This window comes from Macaca mulatta, chromosome 18, assembly GCF_049350105.2.
Source record: "Macaca mulatta isolate MMU2019108-1 chromosome 18, T2T-MMU8v2.0, whole genome shotgun sequence".
Taxonomy (NCBI): Eukaryota; Metazoa; Chordata; class Mammalia; order Primates; family Cercopithecidae; genus Macaca; species Macaca mulatta.
In genome coordinates, this window is record NC_133423.1 from 2,781,687 (window position 1) to 2,792,299 (window position 10,613).

A 10,613-nucleotide genomic window follows, 5' to 3' on the forward strand; every position below is an offset into this window, starting at 1 on the left:
CCCTCCCCTGCCGGATCCCCTGGCTCATCGGACTTCTCCACCTTTCCCACAACCGCAGCCTCGCCACGTACCCACGTGCAGATACATATTTGTGTGTCACTTCAATACACGGTACGGTGAGGCTGGGGCCTGCCGGGTGGGACGGCTGCCGTGGTGACAGCACCGTGTCACTCGAGCTCGGCAGCTGATCCCTGGTAGACAGCGCTGTCAGAGAATCAGAGACTTCCACATGTACGAGTGAAATTAACTTCTGTTAGTCTGACATTTTCCACAATCAATACTCACAGGGTCCTTGTCTCCAGGATCAAAATTCATAAATCAAAAGCAGAAAGCATGAAATAAGGTATTTGATAAATCCATTAAGTGAAGTGGCAATGTACTTCTGTCATGCTGTCGAAAGTACACTCGTGTGAGCAAAAATCCTCCAGATTTGCCACGGGGAGCGCGTGCTGGGCGTGCGTGCCGCTGCTGCGTGCATTCTGGAGAGTGCCGCAGTCACCGAGACAATATTTCCATCTCAAAACAGCAGTGTGATTTGTATTCTTTCTTCGGGTTCCTGACTGGTCGGAGAAAAAGAATGATGTAGGGCCTGGTTTAAGGAGGCAGAAATCCACCTGATAGTGATTTTGCTGGATACAAGTTGGCTGCTGAGAAATGGACTTCGTCTTCACAGACAGAGAAGTAATGAATTGTGTGTGTTTATATACATAGACTTATACATACTACATGTGTGTATAGGAGATACATACATATATACTATTGTGTGTGTATATACAATTATACTGTTTTTATATGGTGTGTATATGTGGACTCTGTGTGTGTGTGTGTGTGTGTGTGTGTGTGTAACCCTCCACCGACCATGGAACCTGGTTTGACATGCTCCATGGATTTAAGGCCCTCTGTGTTCACGAAAGGCTGGTTGTTTATCATCCTCAATTGGTAAACGGGGAGAGACTGGGCTGTGGAGTGTCTGAAATACAGAACCGCACTCTCTCCTTGACCATGAGTCGCGGGTGTTCTGCTCTCAGAGTTGGTTTATGATTTTATGCAGCATATTTTGTGACAGTAGAGCAGCTCTTTATGTGTTCTGCACATGAAACTCCTAATTCAAACACTTCGGAAGAAGGCAGTGGATACTGCGTTGCAACCCCTCGTCTCTGCAGTCACGGAACCAGTGTTATTGGAAGTGGGAAGCTCTTACCTACTTATTTTTTAAAAAATGCCTCAAATCTACAAATATTGACAAGGATAATAGCGGAAATAGGTTTCATTTGAAAATTAAAAGTCAGCAGATATTTGTTTAGAACTTGCAGTGTTCTAGACGCTGGGCAGAGCATGCAAAGATAGTTTTCAATAATACCGACCTCACAGAGCACCGACAGAATCTGACTGTCAGGGGGCATTACGAGTCACCTGAAACCGGCATGAACCCAGTGTAGCACCACATCGTGCCTTGAAAGTGTGTGAAGCAGGGGATTTTTATTCTCCTATTTCGAGAAGGAAGCTCCAACAGGTCCCATGGATTTTGATTTGGGGTAATTTTTAGGTAATAAAATGTTCTAAACTCTCCTTTAGTGGCAAACATATTTTAAATCTGCTAATTAAGATTGTCCCTGGCACTGATCAAAACCTCTTCCTTCTTTGGGGAGGTGCGGCTGCGGAGCGGGGCCTCGTTCTCAGGGAGGAGAGGCCTGTTAGCGTCCCTCTGATCCTTCTCCAGCTCCACGCGTGGTGTTCACTGCCGACCTCTGAAGGTGGGGGAAGAGGAGGTGGGGTTGGCAGGAAGCCCGAGCTCTGTTGCTTCTGGGTCGCAGGGTCCCCAGTTTCTCTGTGCTGCTGCCCCCTCAGGGAATTAAAGTGTGGGCACAACTGTTCCCAAAACACACGCCTCCCCCAAAGAACATTTTCTCACAAAATTTTCCCTTTCAAAATCCACTAGCAACCTAACGTATAAGTTAAAGGAGGGTGATGAGTTTCAAGAGGTACAGAACAGTGTCTTGAGCTTGTGTGAAAACGTCAACATTCTCTCCATCGTGGCGGCTCCCTTCGCATGGAGCTGGCTTAGTGCACATGTCCCAGCCGGCCTCCCAGGCTCATCCTCCTGCACACCACGCTCACACAGGAGGGCTAAGAAGGCCACGGCCAGAGTCTTCCAAATAAAATAGCAGAAGTTTGCAGAAAAGACTTCCCACGGAAACTGGAAACGCCACAGACCTTGAAAGGGTAAAAATGACGGCTGGCAAAAGGGGATACCTTAATGTGAAGGAGCATCCGGAAGGAAGCGGGATGTGAAGGAGCATCCGGAAGGAAGTGGGATGTGAAGGAGCATCCGGAAGGAAGTGGGATGTGAAGGAGCATCCGGAAGGAAGTGGGATGTGAAGGAGCATCCGGAAGGAAGTGGGATGAGGAGGAGAATCCAGAAGGAAGCAGGATGGGAAGGAGCATCCAGAAGGAAGGGGATGTGGAGGAGCATCCAGAAGGAAGGGGATGTGGAGGAGCATCCCGAAGGAAGCGGGATGGGAAGGAGCATCCGGAAGGAAGTGGGATGAGGAGGAGAATCCAGAAGGAAGCGGGATGGGAAGGAGCATCCAGAAAGAAGGGGAGGCATGCTGATAATTTCCAGGGCAGACATGCTCTTCTGACGCTTATGTTTCTCTTGCTGTTTTCTCTTTCTAAGAAAGATACATTATTCTGTGTGGGCAGCCCAGTGGAGAAAAGCCTGGAGAAGGAGGTGTGGACCAGATAAGGGGAGCAGGTGTGGGCCAGGGAAATGCTGCACTTTGCCCATCAATTAACATCTTGAGCCATGCTTCCCCAAGAAATACTGTTTTCTATTAATATGGGTACCTGCTACCTCTCTATTTCCTTTTTGTGAGCTCCTGCTTTTTCTCTAAGAATGACTTTAAGCATTATTATCTCAAAGACATATTTCTGTTCTCCTAAACTGCAAGCTACTTGATTGAATCACAGTTATCACTGCATGTTTGATATTTACTAAACACTCTCAACAAATGTGTTTTTAATGAATGAGTAGAAAGTGGGACAAAATCCATTTTAGGTGCAACCAATGTTGAATGTTCTTTGGGTTTAAATAATCTGAGGAATCAGCATATGAGATGGAACAAGGCTCAATCTTTTATGCATCTTGAAATCTCGGGGGTTTTTTGTTGTTGTTATCTTTGTTGTTGTTGTTGTTGTTTGGTTCTATAGGACTAGTAAAGTTTTATTTAAAATACAATTAAAGGAGGAGGAGACACCATCAGCCTCTCTGCCAGCACAGGCAAGGCAAGGAATGGTAACAAATGTTTCCAGACTACCAGTGCCTTACATCTGAAAAGATTAATTTTGCTTTTTGGTACTACCAGCTCTGCTCATTAAGGTCACCTGGGGATCCAGGCTCACTGGGAACCCAGGAGTACCCAGCATTTCAAAGGTGGCATTTCCATATAAACAAGAGAGTGCCCCTCTAGCAGCTCTGTTCTCAGCCCATGCTGACCTGCGTCTTCGAAGCCCACTGGCTGGGATGGTTGCATGGAGCCCACGTACCGACAAGGGGAGCAGAAGGTACATCCTAGTGTGCACCAGAAGCAGGAGAACCACAGAACTTGGTGAGTGTGCACGGAGGTCAGAGGGCCTGGGAGCAGCTCATGGAACAGCGCAGGAGGGTTGGAGGGAACCTCGGAGACACGAGTGGGTGGCCCGGGCTGACCAGGAAGCCTACGTGCTTCTCAAGCGCATTTTAGGCGGTCCTGGGTGCCTAGGAGGTTTCTCCTTCTGGGTTTCCCTTGACTGGGTCCTGAAAGCTGACCTTGTTTATTCAAATATATTTATTGAGTTCTTATGCTATACTGTTTTCAAGGCTCTGGGTCTACCATGGAGATCAGGACAAACACAGTTCCTTCCTTCCCAGAATTGACATTTGGGAATTAAGTCAAGATTTGATCTGTGCCATTTACATGTTTGGAAATGGCTGGACTTGAGGCTGGGCTGTGTAGGGCTAAGGGTAAATGAGCACCATGCACAGGATCCAGAGAGTTTGCAGCAGAAATCGCAAAGCTTGAATGTCAGAGATGCAAAGTGTGTCTGGGTCTGGAAACAGATTTTTAGGCAACTGAGGGTGTCTCAGTCAGCCAGGCTGCTTTAACAAAATGCCACAGGCTGAGTGGCTGAAACAGCATTTATTTTTCATTGTCCTGGAGGCTGGAACCTGAAAGTGAGCCCAGCTGACTGGGTTCTTGTGAGGGCCCTCCTCCAGAAAAGAAAAGAAAAGAAAAGAAAAGAAAAGAAAAGAAAAGAAAAGAAAAGAAAAGAGAAAAGAAAAGAAAAAGAATGTGGTACTTAGCGTAAGAAAGTGCCTGTTAGTACATAGATGGCTCTGGGTTCTCCATGCTTTATTTCTTTCACAAAGGGGTATTCACATGGGCCAGTCACAAAGTCAGATAGCTTCCATGTGGGTGCAGGTTGCCCCTGGAACCCGAGCCTCTAATGGTGAGTTTCAGAGTAAGCCCTGGGTAACTTTTCTCCTGGGCTTGCTGCCTGCATCACCACCTTGCAAACTGCCTTCACACCTGGGCAGGCGTAAGCTTCACACTCACCCTCTAAAGTCTCCAATTGAAAACAAACCATTTAAAAATGTTGCTGGATTAATATCATTAAATAAATATTGCCTCTATAGCACGTCAAAGTGAATGGCTTGTTGCCCAGCCAGTCTGTGAGAAGAACTTTTCCTTTTTCTCAAAGCAAAAAATGCACAAGCCTCTTGATTTCCTCTTGCGGCCTCAATTTAAAAGCTCAGCAATCATCCAAGATCTAAGGGATTATTAAGAATCTCCTCCTTTACTAATGGGCATCGTGGCAGATATAATGTCATACAAATATGCTTGCATTTGATAAACCTTAATTAGATCATGTTTTGCATTTATGTTAAACAAAACTAAGATAGAAAGTGGCAGTATTTATCTTATGGCAGTCCCTATGAGTAATACGAAAATTAAAAATTATTGAAATAACTTTACCAAATATATTGGTTAAATTACACCAGCACAATTTCTTTACATTATTAGTACCTATAAATTAAATAAATAGATTTGGTATCATGAAGCAAAGCTCTAAGAAGTGAATCTATTTATTCTCATAACGAAAGAGAAAGCAGCACAGTCTTATTTAGTGCACCAATTGTATGTTTGTAACTGAATTCCTTAGGAGCAGTTGATCTGCTTTTCTTTGGCTCAGAGGATATGACAGTAACCTTTATATCTCTTTGCATTATACATTCCCTGTCTATCAATCTGAACAAATGGTTTGATATTTTCTGCTTCTAATTACAAAGGCAGCCAATAATTGGAGTAGTTTTTTTCATATGGATCCTCTGTCGTCTCGGGTGTCAATAGCTGTGGCTTTCCCGAGAGCCCAGATGTACTGTGGTAGGTGCCCTTGAGAAAGATTTTGCTGTTATTTAAATTCAATAAAGTTTTCCTCCTCTTTCCCTTTATTCTGTCTGTTTGTCTCCCCTTTCCCCCTGCCTAGAATGTCTGTTTCCTTCTGAGAGAACAGTTATTTGAGAATAAAATATGCATTAAAGAATAGATTGTCCTGGTTAAATATTGGAGCACTTGCATAGTATCTTTTTTTCCAAACACAAGGAGGACTTACTTTATAGGAGCTCACAGACCATTAAAATTATGCTTTGTTTGACTTCAAGTGAGGATTACAAAATCTAAACCTGAGCACTGTGCCCTGAGAACACCCCGGAGGGGCGTGTCAGGAAGGAACACAGGCAGAAGGGAGGGAGGAACATCACTCTGCCCCCTGAGGCTTAGGTCAGCGCCACCAAGACCTGAGGGTGGCCTGATCTGACACTGGGGACAAATCATGGAAACCTGAGTCTGTTGTGCAAAGGAAGTATTTCAGGACCACAATTTTGGACATTCTGAGTCAAAATTAAATAGGTTTTATTAGCGCGAGGTTATCTGGGAATAGTAAGATGCATGTGGCTCACCGAAAGAGGAATATGGGATTTTGCATTTCCTAAGCATTCTTGGTCAGCGAATCCCTGTTTTCTAGGGCATCTCCAGGCAGTTAGCTGTGAACACTGACAACCCGTCCTATCTGTCTTCTGCTGCTTCAGTGTCAGTTCACGACTCTCCACTCAGGGCCACACGGTGCTCAGTGACTGAGTCCCACCGGAGGCACAACCCCAGCCCACAGCACTGTCGAGGGCTCTGTTAGGCCGTATTGCTTTCCACAGTTGCTGCCTGTTCTGTAAGAGGACCATGTGCACACTGCCGTGTGACCCGCGGTGCCTGTCTCTGGAAGACGGATGCTGCCCCTCCCCTGATGCTGGATTTGGCCATGAGACTTACATTGGCCAAAGGATTGTGATATGCATATTCACCTGTGTGTATGAAATGTGATGTGGGTATGCACATATGTATGCAAGAAATGTGTATATGCACATGTGTGCATGTTTGAAAGGAGATATGTGTACATGTACGTATGTATGAAATGTGTGTGTGCAAATGCATGTATGAACTGTGATGAGTTTGTGTACATACATGGGTATGAAATGTGATGTGTGTGTACATATGCATGTGTGAAATGTGACATGTCTATGTGCATACACAGGTATGAATGTGATGTGTGTATGTACATATGCATGCATGAACTGTGGTGGGCGTGTGTACATATGCATGTATGGAATATGGTATGTGTATGTACGTATATAAGTATGAAATGTGATGTGCGTGCGTGTGTTTGTGTGTATAAAATGTGGCACATGTATCAGATGTGATGTGTGTGCAAATGTTTGTATGAAGTGTGGTGCCTGCCACATGAGGGCAGCAACTCTGACAGCCACTGCCTCTGCTGTACCTTGTTCGATTTCTGTCAGCTATGAGATCAAGAAAGGGCCTGCTCTCGCCTCAATAATTGATACAATGAAAAAACAGACGGCACTAAATCCTAGTCATGAAGTGGAGAAGCAGGAATTGGTACACGCTGCTAGTGGGAGTGTAACATGGTACAACCACTTTGGAAAACAGCCTGGCAGTTCTAAATGAGCTAAGCATAAGTTTATCAAAAGACCCAGAAATTCCAGTCCTATCCTAGAGAAATGAGCACTTCCGCCCGCAGGAAGATTTACCTGGGCATGGTCACGGCAGCCCTATTACAATATCCGAAAGTATCGGGTGGAAAAACCACACAACGTCTGTCAGCAGATGGCTGGATAAGCAAGATGCGGTGCATTCACACAACAGAATATTCTTTGGCCATGGAAGGGATTAGGTATTGACACATGCTAAAGCGTACATGAACCTTGAGAACTTTATGCTGAGTCCAAGAAGCAGATACAAAAGGCCACATATTCTAATTCCATTTATACGAACTGTCCAGAAATGGTCAATTGGTAGGGACATCAAGTAGATAAATGGTTTCCAGGGGCTGGGATTAAGAGCAAAAGTGACTCTGAAGAGGCACTAAGGGCCATACCTGGGAGATCAAAATATATTAACACACCACACAATGAATTTGCAGAAAATCACTGGAGTGTAGTCTTGAAACAGGTATGAGGGAAAGGAAAACCCTTTTGGAAAGATGATAAAGTTTATGCAATAAAGTTGTTCAATTAAAAAGCGGGCCCAGGGCCGGGGGCACAGGCACCAGTGCTGCCAGAGTGTGGACGGAAGGTGATGCTTGGGACAGGACGTTGCCTCTCCTCCTTCCTGAGCCTTCTCCCGTGGGAAGAGAGGTACTGTCTGCTGAGGAACCAGTTATTAAGACTGTTGAAGCTGTAGGGTTAAGTTATTTACATTTTAAGCAAATATGAAGCATGGTAGGAGGTAGGTTTCTATGTAAAGAAGCAACTAAATATTCAGAAATATGTTTCACTGAGAAGTAAAATTACCTAATACATTAAAAAAACCCAAGGGACTCTCACTATCACCAAAGTTGGGGGACGGCCAGCATCCCCACAAAGTGGGAACACGGCAGGCCGCGTTCAGGCTTCCTTCCCGTGGAACTAGCATTCTACCCCTCCCACAAAGAATTGTGCAGGCTGAAAACTGTGAGAAGTCAATAGGCATTCAGAAAAACCATATGGAACTGCCAACCGCTTTCATGTTAACTGCACACAACATGTTAGTTAGGTGATACACGGTAGAATATTGTAAATATTTTTAAAATGTTGATGGGAAATTTAAAGTATTGCCTTAAGAATAAACTAAAACAACCAAAATGCATGAAATAATTATTATATGAGAAAATACTTTCTTATCACCTGATCTTCACGTTTGATGTTTAATAGGATCATTTGGTTGCAGTCACTCTTCTTGCTTCCCCAGACACTCCATTTAACTGCTCAGACTTGAAAGTCTCCTCTCCTGAAGCTTTAGATTCCTCTCCTATTTGTATCATTGCAATTGGTCTCTATACTTGGAGTCACTTTTCTTTTTTAAATTTAAGGCAATTTCGTTTTAAACCAAAGAAACAAGAGCTTTACATATTGCACACGAAAGCATTTCTTTTTCTTCTACTCTGTTTTTTGACCCATAAGAGTACGATGTTGTCATTTGTGTAAAGTAAAGAATACATGTTATTTTTCCTCATATAAAGGGTTTTTTTTCCTCATGCACTGGACCCAAAGGCCCTCAGTTGACTGCATTTACTGATGAGTCATGTTCCATGGCTCTGTGGGAGAAGAGTGGAACAAAGCTCACTGGAGATTAAGCCCATGAGTTGATGCTGCTGCATAGCAAACGCGTGGAATCCAGAAAGTGGAGGCAATGAGGAGGTTTCCTCTCACAGAACAGGCTCACGGTGCCGGCCCTGGGGGCACCCTGTGCCAGTCTCAGCCGTCCCCATCCTCACATAGCAATGGTGAGTCTTGCTTACCTGTTTGGAGATGAACGGTTCAGCCTTGGAGGCCCGCAGAGTGGTGGACCCAAGATTACAATGCACGTTTGTCTCATAGTTCAAACTTTACGTTCATCAGATTTCAGGAAACCACAGGTGGTTTCATTACCCATGGCCGAAGAGGGATCTTTTCAGTATATCCCACTCCTTCCCCAACTCCAAGGGGTTATGAGATGGGACTCAGATGATTTCCCCTTCGAGGATCCGCCGGTGGGAGGGAGGCCCAAGGCGACTGCGTGCTCCTCTGTGGTTTCACAGACGTCCTTTCCATCTCGATCTCCTTTGAAGGTCTCATGGCAACGCAGGGTTCACATTCTGGGGGTGCCGCTGCCCCTCAGGGAATCTGACCTCTTCCCAGGAATGGGGACCACAAAGCCTGCCCAATGTGTATGTCCATTTCCTTCCCTGCCTCCCAGCCCTTAAAGAATATGGAACAGAAATCTAATTATAAACAGAGGAACATATTCCTGTTATCACCTGTGACAGGACAGAACGTAAGAACCGCAGGATCACAGAGTCATACACCTGTCACAGATGGCAGCCCAGTGAGTCTTCTGCCCTGTGGTGGAGCCCAGACACAGAGAGAGAAAGTCACGAGATGAGACCTCCATGCACAGAGAAGGGAGGACCCGGACTCGGTCTCCATACCCAGGGCAGTTGGCCCATGCCTTGCTGTGTCTCCTTCATACATACAATTGAGAACTTGGGGGAAATGCAACGTGACTGCCATAGTCACAAACTCTGTTAATTTAACTTATTTAATCTCAGTACAACTATCACCATTTGGGTAAAGTGTCCATGATTTGATAAATTATGCATTTTTCAAAATTTGAAATAGTTTCTTTGACTTTGAACATATCTAATACAAATAGTAGTAAAACAAGAGCTGATTTTAATTAATGTTTTGGTGGCCTAAAGTTACCAACAGAACAGTTCTTCATTTGAAGAACTTAGAAGTATTACCTTTGACTTCAGGTGTTTATAAGTCTGTTTTCGCTCTGCTGATAAAGTCATACCAGAGGCCGGGTAATTTACAAAGAAAGAGGTTTAATTGGACTTACAGTTCCATGTGGCTGGGGAAGCCTCACAATCATGGTGGAAGGCATGGAGGAGCAAGTCACATCTTACATGGATGGCAGCAAAGAGAGCAGAGCTTATGCAGGGAAACTCCCCTTTTTATAACCATCAGATCTCATGAGACTTATTCACTATCATGAGAACAGCACAGGAAAGACCTGCCCCCATGAATCAATTACCTCCCACCAGGTCCCTCCCACAACATGTGGGAATTCAACATGAGATTTGGGTGGGGACATGGCCGAACCATATCAAGGCATTTTCTAGTAGTTGGGATAATTTTCTTGGGAAAATGTTATACTTAATAACATAGTATAGATAATATATATGCTGTATATATTTACAATTATGCCATCTATAATATATGCTATATGTAATATGCTATAATATCTGTATTATATATAGCGTATTAATTAATAACACTATATAGCATATATATTATATACTGTGAGAAATATGATACGAATGTTATATATAATTATCAGTGTGGTGTTTTGGCTCAAAAGTGTTTTTCATACATATGTGCTTACATATCCTTCATAATATCAGGATGTTTCCAGATACATTACTGAGGAAAATACATGTCAGAGTCTTGCTCACCATAAACCCACAGGTGGAGCGGTACC